This window comes from Saimiri boliviensis, chromosome 5 (assembly GCF_048565385.1).
Source record: "Saimiri boliviensis isolate mSaiBol1 chromosome 5, mSaiBol1.pri, whole genome shotgun sequence".
Lineage (NCBI taxonomy): Eukaryota > Metazoa > Chordata > Mammalia > Primates > Cebidae > Saimiri > Saimiri boliviensis.
This window is the reverse complement of record NC_133453.1, coordinates 118,396,764-118,408,546: the sequence shown is the minus strand read 5'-3', so window position 1 is coordinate 118,408,546 and position 11,783 is coordinate 118,396,764. Positions and strand designations below refer to the sequence as shown.

The 11,783-nt window shown below is 41.1% G+C and overlaps 1 long non-coding RNA gene across 3 annotated transcripts in view; it reads right to left on the bottom strand.

Annotated features, from left to right (window-relative positions):
- The window catches only part of LOC141584636 (uncharacterized), a 553,476-nt gene that overhangs the window by 262,385 nt on the left and 279,308 nt on the right, over positions 1 to 11,783 (bottom strand). For all 3 annotated transcript variants that reach the window (XR_012517799.1, XR_012517801.1, XR_012517800.1), the window contains exon 4: positions 980 to 1,060. This is a non-coding gene — a long non-coding RNA (uncharacterized LOC141584636). The remainder of the gene's footprint in view (positions 1 to 979; positions 1,061 to 11,783) is intronic.

Genomic DNA, 11,783 nt, shown 5'->3' with positions numbered 1-11,783 from the left:
ACATATACACCATGGAATACTATGCATCCATAAAAAAGGATGAGTTCATGTCCATTCCAGGGACATGGATGAAACTGGAAACCATCATTCTCAGCAAACTGACACAGGAACAGAAAACCAAGCACCACATGTTCTCACACATAAGTGGGTGTTGAACAATGAGAACACATGGACACAGGGAGGGGAACATTACACACTAGGGCCTGGTGGGTGAGGGGCTAGGGGAGGAATAGCAGGGGGTGGGGATTGGGGAGGGATATCATTAGGAGAAATACCTAATGTAGATGATGGGGTGATGGATGCTGCAAACCACAACCATGGCACATGTATAACTATATAACAAACCTGCATGATTTGCACATGTACCCCAGAACTTAAAGTATAATAAATAAATAAAATAAAATAAAGAGAAATTTCCTATCAACACTCTCAGCAGCCTAATGGTTACATTTTGTGAAGTACCTTCCTTCCTTACCAGTGATAAGACACAAATGCAGAGGATTGACTAATGCTAACATCTTGATGAAGGAGACACTCAACAAGGGGAGGGATAGCAGTGGCCTGATCCTAGCACCAAAATCAATATCTTACTAAAAGATAAGTTTAAAAATAAGTACACTTATTAATTTTTCAGATTAAAACAAACAAACAAACAGAAATATAGCAATAGCATCCGAATTCTATTCTGGGTAAGACCTCACATCTGTATAATTTTAGCTTCCAAGGCTGGTGTAGGCTAGGAAAAAGACCTGATTCTCTCTGTTTTGTTGTGTTCAAAAGATATTCTCTGTTTTCCCCCCAGCCAAAATTTTCAGCAACCTACTGTTCTTTTAAACATACTTATCTGTCAGAAGTGAAATTCAATTCCTGTGGTGTTGATCTTCAACTCAGAAATGGGCTTATTTTTTTAAGTGGATGTGAGTGCATCATAGCTGCAAGAGTTTCTGCTCCTTTTCTGTGAAAACACAGATTCACTCACCTCCCGTGACTTGGCATCAGCCTCACTCTCAGCTGGCTTTATTCTTCAAAACTGCGTAATTTCTTCCTACATTACCAAAACCTGTTTGGGGGAAAACAGACATCTTTAACTTGCTAGCTTCATTGCCAATCATACAGCTTTTTCCACTGGTGGCCATTGAGACCCTCTTGGGTTTCCAAGGCCCCAGTCTGCCTATGCCATTGTCTAAAAAGCTTCTCTGGGAATCTACACCCAGGTGTGTTCCCTGCACCTTTGTGACATGGGCTGATAACAACAGCATCTCAACAGTTAGTCTTCTTTTAGTGAGGGCCTAGGAGTGCCTCAGGGATTCCTGCCACCTCACAGAAGTTAGCAACATGATGCTAGATGGGCTAGAAAACCAAAAGCTAAGTGCTTCCAGAGGAAAAGTTGTAGGGCAGGTTTAGAAAAGAACTGCAAAGAATGTTGTAAATCTCTCTCTTTCTTCATGCCCCTCTGCACAACCTACATCATTTCTTTCTCTAAAATCTATCTAAGCCACCAAGGATGGATCAGAATACCAAGGATGACAAGGATGGATCAGAATACCAGTTAAAATCTTTGGAACTTTTTTCTTACAGCGAGAGGTAAACTGATTAAAAATCTTAACATGGATCTGCCTTAAGTTTCTTCTGGACCTCTGTATCCAGCAATTTGTATAAACTCCCTCTTGTACTCACTCTGCCTACCTAATTTTTCTGATTATTATTATTGACAAAAATTCTACCCCGGTGACCAAATCAAATGATAACTTCTACTGACCCTAACTTTATGTAGGGCTGTGAGAGTATGTGAGTACGTGTGTATGTGTGTGTGTGTGTGTGTGCGTGTGTGTGTGTCTGTGTGTGTGTGTGTTCTGGGAATTTTAAAATGTATAGAAAACCGCTGCTCTCAGGATTATTTCTGAGTTTATTGAGGAGCAATACATGAATTAAACATTATGAGAGCAACATGAGGGATGGTCTATTATCAAGGGGGAATGAAGACACAATGATTTTAAGGGATGTTTAGTTATTAATTTGTAGAGTCATAATTTGAATTTAAGTTTGCTAATTACAAAACATTTGCTCTTGCCAATTCAGCATGCTGTCCTCAAGGGACATGGACACAAAATTGAGTAACAAGGCAAATTGAAAGTCACAGTTCAAAAAAAGAGAGGCTTCTTGTGCACACTCACATGCCAAAGAATTGGCACAGGCAATAGTCCATGCATTTCATGTGTTTAGCCTCCATATTAGACATATCTTTGCTGCAATGAAGATGGGAATGAGGGAATAAATGTTAAAACCAGAACAAATGGAGTTATCTAAGACTAAAGAATGAATAGAAAGCTCTTCTTACAAAAAAGTCCGCCAAGAAGTCAGTTTTCGGAAAATGCCGGGAAGATGGCCGCCTAAGAACAGCTCAGGACTTCAGCTCCCAGTGAAAGTACAGAGGGTGAGTGGACGCCGCATTTCCAGACGAACTCTTATTGCCCACAGACCAAGAGGTACCCAGGCAGAGGGGTCGCCAGCGTCGCAGTCCCAGCCGGTGCAGCTGTTTTGGCCCCCGTGGGGCTGATTCCGCCCGCGCGGCTGCTGTGACCACTCCCTGTTGCTGCGGTTCTCCGTACAAAAGCCAATGGTCTGGGAGCCCTCTTAGCTGGCAAGCAGAGCCCTGAGACGGCAGAGCTGCCCAGTCAGCTGAAATAGCGAGTCAGGCCAGGAGATTCCTAGGCAGAAAATCCGCCAGGAGCCGGCGCCGCAGTTCGAGCCGACTCCGTGAGTCGCAGCACGGGAGATCCCGGCGCCTTTTCAACAAGCGACCAGAACGCGGGGTCTTCAACTTAAAAGAAAAGACTCTGAGTCAGGGAGCCAGGTGATCAGGCTCGGTTGGTCCCACCCCTCCACCCCCAACAACAACGAAAACAAAAACAGTAATTGGAAACCCTCTGGGTTGAGCCCTTCAAACCAAGCACAGCTGAACCGGGACGGTCCGGCTCCGTGGGGGAGGGGTTTCCGCCATTACTGAGACTCTCCACCTCTACGGAGGCAGGCTGCCGTTGCCGAGGCAACCTGCCACAACAGAGAGAGTCCACCATAACAGAGGCGGGGCCACCATTGCCGAGACAGTTCTAACTACGCCCTTATAAAAAGGACTACAGGGAAGAGCTCAGGGCAGCTGGGCGGAGCCCACAGCAGCTCAGCAAAGCCCCTGCGGGCAGGCAGTGGCTAGGCGTGCTGCTAGCTGGGCGGGTCCGACCTGAAAGAAAAATCAAAAAAGGCAGTAGTGCAACGGAAACTCATAAAGCTCCAACTCCCTGGGACAGAGACAGACAACAGGTGGATAAACCCACAAAAATGGGAAGAACCCAGCGCAAAAAGGATGAAAACTCCCGAAACCAGAACACCTCTCCTCCTAAAAGGGACCACAACTCCTCACCAGCAAGGGAACCAGACCGGATGGAGAAGGAGGGTGATGAAATGACAGAATCAGACTTCAGAAGGTGGGTAGTAAGAAACTACAATGAGCTAAAAGAACATTTTCTAACCCATCGCAAAGAAAATAGGAACCTTGAAAAAAGATTGGACGAACTGCTGACGAGAATGGACAGCATAGAGAGGAGTATAAATGAATTGATGGAGCTGAAAAACGCAACACGAGAACTTCGTGAAGCATGCACAAGCTTCAACAGCCGAATTGACCAAGCAGAAGAAAGGATATCAGAGGTCGAAGATCAACTCAACGAAATAAAAAGAGAAGGCAAGAACAGAGAAAAAAGCGCAAAAAGGAATGAACAAAATCTTCAAGAAATGTGGGACTATGTGAAAAGACCTAATCTACGTCTGATAGGTGTACCTGAATGTGATGGAGAGAATGAATCCAAGCTGGAAAATACTCTTCAGGATATTATCCAGGAAAACTTCCCTAACCTAGCAAGGCAGACCAATATTCAAATCCAGGAAATAAATACAGAGAACACCACAGAGATATTCCTCAAGAAGAGCAACCCCAAGGCACATAATCGTCAGATTCACCAGGGTTGAAATGAAAGAGAAAATGCTAAGGGCAGCCAGAGAGAAAGGTCAGGTTACCCACAAAGGGAAGCCCATTAGACTCACAGCAGATCTCTCAGCAGAAACCCTACAAGCCAGAAGAGATTGGGGGCCAATATTCAACATCCTCAAAGAAAAGAACTTTCAACCCAGAATCTCCTATCCAGCCAAACTAAGCTTCATAAGTGAAGGAAAAATAAAATCCTTTGTGAACAAGCAAGCACTCAGAGATTTCATCACCACCAAACCTGCTCTACAAGAACTCCTGAAAGAGGCTCTACACATGTAAAGGAACAACCAGTACCAGCCACTCCAAAAACACACCAAATGGTAAAAAAGCATCAACACAATCAAGAATCTGCATCAACTAACCAACAAAACAGCCAGGTAGCATCAAAATGACAGCATCAAATTCACACATAACAATACTATCCCTAAATGTCAATGGACTAAATGCCCCAATCAAAAGACACAGACTGGCAAATTGGATAAAAAGCCAAAACCCATCAGTGTGCTGTATCCAGGAAACCCATCTTACATGCAAGGATACACAAAGGCTCAAAATAAAGGGATGGAGGAAGATCTACCAAGCAAATGGAGAGCAAAAAGAGGCAGGAGTAGCAATTCTCATCTCTGATAAAATAGACTTTAAAGCAACAAAGATCAAAAGAGACAAAGAAGGACATTACATAATGGTAAAAGGATCACTGCAACAAGAAGAGCTAACGATCCTAAATATATACGCACCCAATACAGGAGCACCCAGATACATAAGGCAAGTTCTTAATGACTTACAAAGAGACTTAGACTCCCACACAATAATAGTGGGAGACGTTAACACCCCATTGTCAATATTAGACAGATCAACCAGACAGAAAATCAACAAGGATATCCAGGACCTGAATACAGACCTGGAACAAGCAAAGCTAATAGACATTTACAGAACTCTCCACCCCAAATCCACAGAATATACATTCTTCTCAGCACCACATCACACCTACTCTAAAATTGACCACATAATTGGCAATAAATCACTCCTCAGAAAATGCAAAAGAACAGAAATCATAACAAACAGTCTCTCAGACCACAGTGCAATCGAGTTAGAACTCAGAATGCAAAAACTAACTCAGAACCGCACAGCTTCATGGAAACTGAACAACTTGCTCTTGAATGTTGACTGGATAAACAATGAAATGAAGGCAGAAATAAAGATGTTCTTCGAAACCAATGAGAACGAAGACACAACATACCAGAATCTCTGGGACACATTTAAAGCAGTCTCTAGAGGAAAATATACAGCAATGAGTGCCCACATGAGAAGAAAGGAGAGATCTAAAATTGACACCCTATCATCAAAATTGAAAGAGCTAGAGGAGCAAGATCAAAAAAACTCAAAACCTAGCAGAAGACAGGAAATAACTAAGATCAGAGCAGAACTGAAGGAAATAGAGACACAAAAAACTCTTCAAAAAATCAATAAATCCAGGAGCTGGTTTTTTGAAAAGATCAACAAAATAGACAGACCACTAGCCAGATTAATAAAAAAGAAAAGAGAGAATAACCAAATTGATGCAATAAAAAACGATAAAGGGGATATCACCACAGATTCCACAGAAATCCAAACCATCATCAGAGATTATTACAAACAACTCTATGCACATAAACTAGTAAACCTGGAAGAAATGGATAAATTCCTGGACACCTGCAACCTCCCAAGCCTAAACCTGGAAGAAGCCGAAACCCTGAATAGACCAATAACATGGTCTGAAGTCGAGGCAGCAATAAAGAGCCTACCACCCAAAAAAAGCCCAGGTCCAGATGGGTTCACAGCTGAATTCTACCAGACATACAAGGAGGAGCTGATACCATTCCTTCTGAAACTATTCCAGACAATCCAAAAAGAGGGAATCCTTCCCAAATCATTTTACGAGACAAACATCATACTGATACCAAAACCCGGCAGAGACTCAACAAGAAAAGAAAATTTCAGGCCAATATCCATGATGAATATAGATGCAAAAATCTTCAATAAAATACTGGCAAACCGATTGCAACAGCATATCAAAAAGCTCATCCACCATGATCAAGTAGGATTCATCCCGGGGATGCAATGCTGGTTCAACATACGCAAGTCCATAAACGTAATCCACCACATAAACAGAACCAAAGACAAAAACCACATGATTATCTCGATTGATGCAGAGAAGGCTTTTGACAAAATTCAACAACCCTTTATGCTAAAAACCCTCAATAAACTAGGTATTGACGGAACATATCTCAAAACAATAAAAGCTATTTACGACAAACCAACAGCCAATATCATACTGAATGGGCAAAAACTGGAAGCATTCCCTTTGAAATCTGGCACTAGACAAGGATGCCCTCTCTCACCACTCCTATTCAATATAGTACTGGAAGTTCTAGCCAGAGCAATCAGGCAAGAAAAAGAAATAAAGGGTATCCAAATTGGAAAGGAGGAAATCAAATTGTCTCTATTTGCAGATGACATGATTGTATATCTGGAAGACCCCATCATCTCAGCCCAAAATCTCCTGAAACTGATAAACAACTTCAGCAAAGTCTCAGGATACAAAATCAACGTGCAAAAATCACAAGCATTCCTATACACCAGTAATAGACTTCAAGAGAGCCAAATCAAGAACGAACTGCCATTCACAATTGCTACAAAGAGAATAAAGTACCTAGGAATACAACTAACAAGGAACATAAAGGACCTCTTCAAGGAGAACTACAAGCCATTGCTCAACGAAATAAGAGAGGATACAAACAGATGGAGAAACATTCCATGTTCATGGTTAGGAAGAATCAACATCGTGAAAATGGCCATACTGCCCAAAGTAATTTACAGATTCAACGCTATTCCCATCAAGCTACCAATGACCTTCTTCACAGAACTGGAAAAAAACACCTTAAACTTCATATGGAACCAAAAGAGAGCCCGCATAGCCAAGTCAATTCTAAGCAAAAAGAACAAAGCAGGAGGCATCACACTACCGGACTTCAAACTATACTACAAGGCTACAGTAATCAAAACAGCATGGTACTGGTACCAAAACAGAGATATAGACCAATGGAACAGAACAGAGGCCTCAGAGGAAATACAACATACCCACAACCATCTGATCTTTGACAAACCTGACAAAAACAAGCAATGGGGAAAGGATTCCCTGTTTAATAAATGGTGTTGGGAAAACTGGCTAGCCATGTGCAGAAAGCAGAAACAGGACCCCTTCCTGACACCTTACACCAAAATTAACTCCAGATGGATTAAAGACTTAAACATCAGACCTAATACCATAAAAACCTTACAAGAAAATCTAGGCAAAACCATTCAGGACATAGGTGTAGGCAAGGACTTCATGACCAAAACGCCAAAAGCAATGACAACAAAAGCCAAAATAGACAAATGGGACCTAATCAAACTCCACAGCTTCTGCACGGCAAAAGAAACAGTCAGTAGAGTGAATCGGCAACCAACAGAATGGGAAAAAATTTTTGCAGTCTACCCATCTGACAAGGGGCTGATATCCAGAATTTACAAAGAACTAAAGCAGATCTACAAGAAAAAAACAAACAAGATCATTCAAAAATGGGCAAAGGACATGAACAGATACTTTACAAAAGAAGACATACGGGAGGCCAACAAACATATGAAAAAATGCTCATCATCACTGGTCATCAGAGAAATGCAAATCAAAACCACATTGAGATACCATCTCACACCAGTTAGAATGGCGATCATTAAAAAATCGGGAAACAACAGATGCTGGAGAGGATGTGGAGAAATAGGAACACTTTTACACTGTTGGTGGGAATGTAAATTAATTCAACCATTGTGGAAGACAGTGTGGCGATTCCTCAAGGACCTAAAAATAGAAATCCCATTTGACCCAGCAATCCCATTACTGGGTATATATCCAAAGGATTATAAATCATTCTACTACAAGGACACGTGCACACGAATGTTCATTGCAGCACTGTTTACAATAGCAAAGACCTGGAACCAACCCAAATGCCCAACGATGATAGACTGGATAGGGAAAATGTGGTACATATACACCATGGAATATTATGCAGCCATCAAAAACGAGGAGTTCACGTCCTTTGTAGGGACATGGATGAACCTGGAAACCATTATTCTCAGCAAACTGACACAAGAGCAGAAAATCAAATACCGTATATTCTCGCTCATAGGCGGGTGTTGAACAATGAGAACACATGGACACAGGGAGGGGAGCACTACACACTGGGATCTGTTGGGGGAAAATGGGGGAGGGGCGGAGGGTGGGGAGGTGGGAAGAGATAGCATGGGGAGAAATGACAGATACAGGTGAGGGGACGGAAGGAAGCAAAGCACACTGCCATGTGTGTACCTATGCAACAATCTTGCATGTTCATCACATGTACCCCAAAACCTAAAATGCAATAAAAAAAAAAGAAAAAAAAAAAAAAAGAAGTCAGTTTTCTCTGTGTAATGCTCAGCCAGTTAAATCTGCAAACTCAGTAGCAGATTGAAATGAAATGAAACAGAGAATGAAACAGTAGGTAGCAGAGATAATTTACATCACAGAAAAGCAGATCCCTAGCTTTTCAGCAATGCATGTTACTGTTTCTAGTAGAGAGTTGAAATAAGAGATAACTAAACCTATAGAGATACTTCTGATGAAATTCCTGCTTTAACAACTGCAAACACAAGAGAGAGAAAATTTTCTAATAGGTCTAATTTTTCTAACAAACAGAATTGAAGAGTTCATTAGTGGGAGCTCAGAAGCACACCAGGGAATAATACAACTATCAGACATCAGCAAAAGAGGGAAACTGGGAGATGTTTTGTGGTGTCTGTTTCCTTTCTTGTGATAATTTTCAAGTAGGTTACATCAAATTATTTATTACTCAACTGTTTCATGTCTACATGAGTTAAGCCTGGATGATACAATAGCCAAGAAGGAAGATATAGTGATGAATTGAATAGTGGCCACCCAAAGATGTCTATCCCCTAATCCCTTGTGAATATGTTAACATTATATGGCAAATGGGACTCTACAGATGTTGCTAACTTTAAGGGCCTTCAAACTAGAAGAGTATATTAGTCAGCTCTGGTTGCCATACCAAGATGCTACAGACTATGTGGGTTAAACAACAGAAATTTATTTTTTCACAATTCTCAAGGCTAGAGGCCCAAGATCAGAGTGTCATCAGGGTTGGGATATGGTGAGGTTTGTAGACATCTGCTTTCTGGCTGTTCACACATGCAAAAATAGATCTGTAGAGATCTCTTGCCCTTCTTAGGAAGACACCAGTCCTATCAGATTGGGTCCCCAGTCTTATGGCCTCACTTAACCTTAACTACCTCCTTAAAGGCCCTACCTCTGAATACAATCACATTTGGAAGTTAGGGCATCAACGTACACATTTTGAGTTGGGAGACACAATTCAGTTTGTGACAAACAGTATCCTGAATCATCCAGGTGGGACCAATCTAATCTCATGAGCCCTTAAAAGTAGAAATTCTTCCATGGCCAAAGTCAGAGAAATTCGGTGGAAGAAGAAGCAAGAGATATATGAAGCACAGCAAGAATTCAACATACTGTTGCTGGCTTTGTAGATGGACAGGGCCAGAGACCAGAGAAAACAAGTGGCGTATTTGAAGTTAAGAACGTCGTTATCAGCGGTCAGCAAGTAAACAGGAACTCAGTAATTCACCACAGTGAACTGCATTCTATAATACCAACAAACCAAATGAGCCCCAAAGCAGGTTCCCTCCCAGAGCCTCCAGAAAGGAGCATACCTGCTAATACCTTGATTTCAGGTGTCAATACTCAGATAGGAAAACCAGCTGAACCCCCTGGATTTTAATACATAAAACTGTGAGATAAATTTGTGTCACCAAAAGTTGCAATATTTTAGGCAACTTTTTAATGGCAGCCATAGAAAATTAATACGAATATGATCTTTTCCCTCCTGGAGCTTATATTCTAGAGGGCTAAATAACAATAAAATAAGCTGACAAATGAGTAAAATAATTGCCAGGCATAAAATAATTGACCTGTGAGAGATAAGCAAATAAGACGAAGAAAATAACAGCACAGGGGACCTACGTATTAAGAGCTGTTGGTAAAAGTGATATTTAAGCTGACTAAAAGGAAGACAAGGAACTGGCTGCTCAAAGATGCAGAACAAGAGCATCCCAGGCAGAGGGGATAGATATACAAAGACCTTGAGATGTGAAAGAGCTGAGGGTGTTCAAGAAACTGCAAGATGGCCAGTGGTGTTGAGCATAGCAAAGGGCAGAACTTAGAAGAATGAGGTTGTAAAGACAGGCTGAGCAGAGAGCATGCAGTGCTTTATAAAACATGATTAGAAATTTGGGTTTTATTCCAAGAACAGTAGGAAATCCTTGCAAGTTTTTAAGCAGAAATGTGCTATAAGGATGGGATTCTGACACAGAAAAACAGCATTAGTAGAAACACTGAATAACTTCAAAAATGTCCTTTGTTTAGTTAATAGTATATCATTGGCATCAATTTCTTAGTTTTAATAACTGCACCATAATTATCTAAGGTGTTAACATTAGAGAAAGCTGAGTGAAGGATTTAAGAAAACCCTCTGTACCATCTTTGCAACTCTTCAGTAAGCCTAAAACTATTTTAAAGTAAAAAGTTAGAGAGGAAAAAAATGTCATGACCCACTTTTTAATTTAGGAAGATTATTCTTGCCTCTCAGCTGGAGTATGAGCCATAGAAGCCCAAGAGTGAGAGGGTGAATAGCAGGCAGGAAACTGACTCAGTAATTCAAGTGAAGGAAAGTGGATCAGAGAATCTGATAAGGGACAAGCTTTCAAATTCTGTTTTTGAAGTAGAATCCCCAGGACTTGATGACAAATGAGGTGTGTGCATGCTCAGATTTGTTGCTGGGCTGAGAGGTAGGAGGTGGGTAGTAAAGGAGTGGGAGAAATGAAATTCTAGGTTTCTGTGATCTCGCTAACTAATAGGAAGATTGCAGAATGTGAGAAGAAAGGAATATAAATTTTTAAGGTCAATAGACCTCTGAGTGAATATATGAAGTGAGCTGAAACTCAAGAGGCAAGATCTGGGCTGAAGATGACTGTCAGGTAGCTGACAGCAGAAGCATGATGTTTATGTGCTGCTCCCTTGTGGGAGGAGTTAAGAAGCATCTACTTATGAATAATTAGGAAAGGCAATGTCCAATAAAGAACCTTGTAATGTAGAGCAGCAGGTTGGTGCTGGATGGTAGAAGACTGTCTACCAGAAAGAAGATGCTTTTACATTTTCACTAAGTTAATTCCCTGTTTTCCTTCTTGGTAAAGGTCTTATCAGAAATGCTATGATACCCAGTTCTGCTCAGCAGAATCATAAAAGCAATTCTGTTTATTCTCGAGCCATTGTCTGTTTATTCTTGAGAATGCGGGGAGCTGCGGTAGATGAGTGAAGATTATGAGCCATCTTTGAAAGGACTCAGAAAATTTGTCAGTGTTTTGAACCAGGGGTTTCTCTTTTCAGTAATTACTTCTAAAGTATGTATATGTATATTCTTACATCTGTCTACATATTTATATTTATACCTATTTATAATATATATGCACATTTGTATCTATAGCTAGATAATCAAGCCAGCCATTTCTTCATACAAGATGTGCTGGTATAGAAATTGTGGCATCTAAAAATCACTGGTGAGTTTCTTAGCAGAAAATCCATAAAGAAATTTCTGAG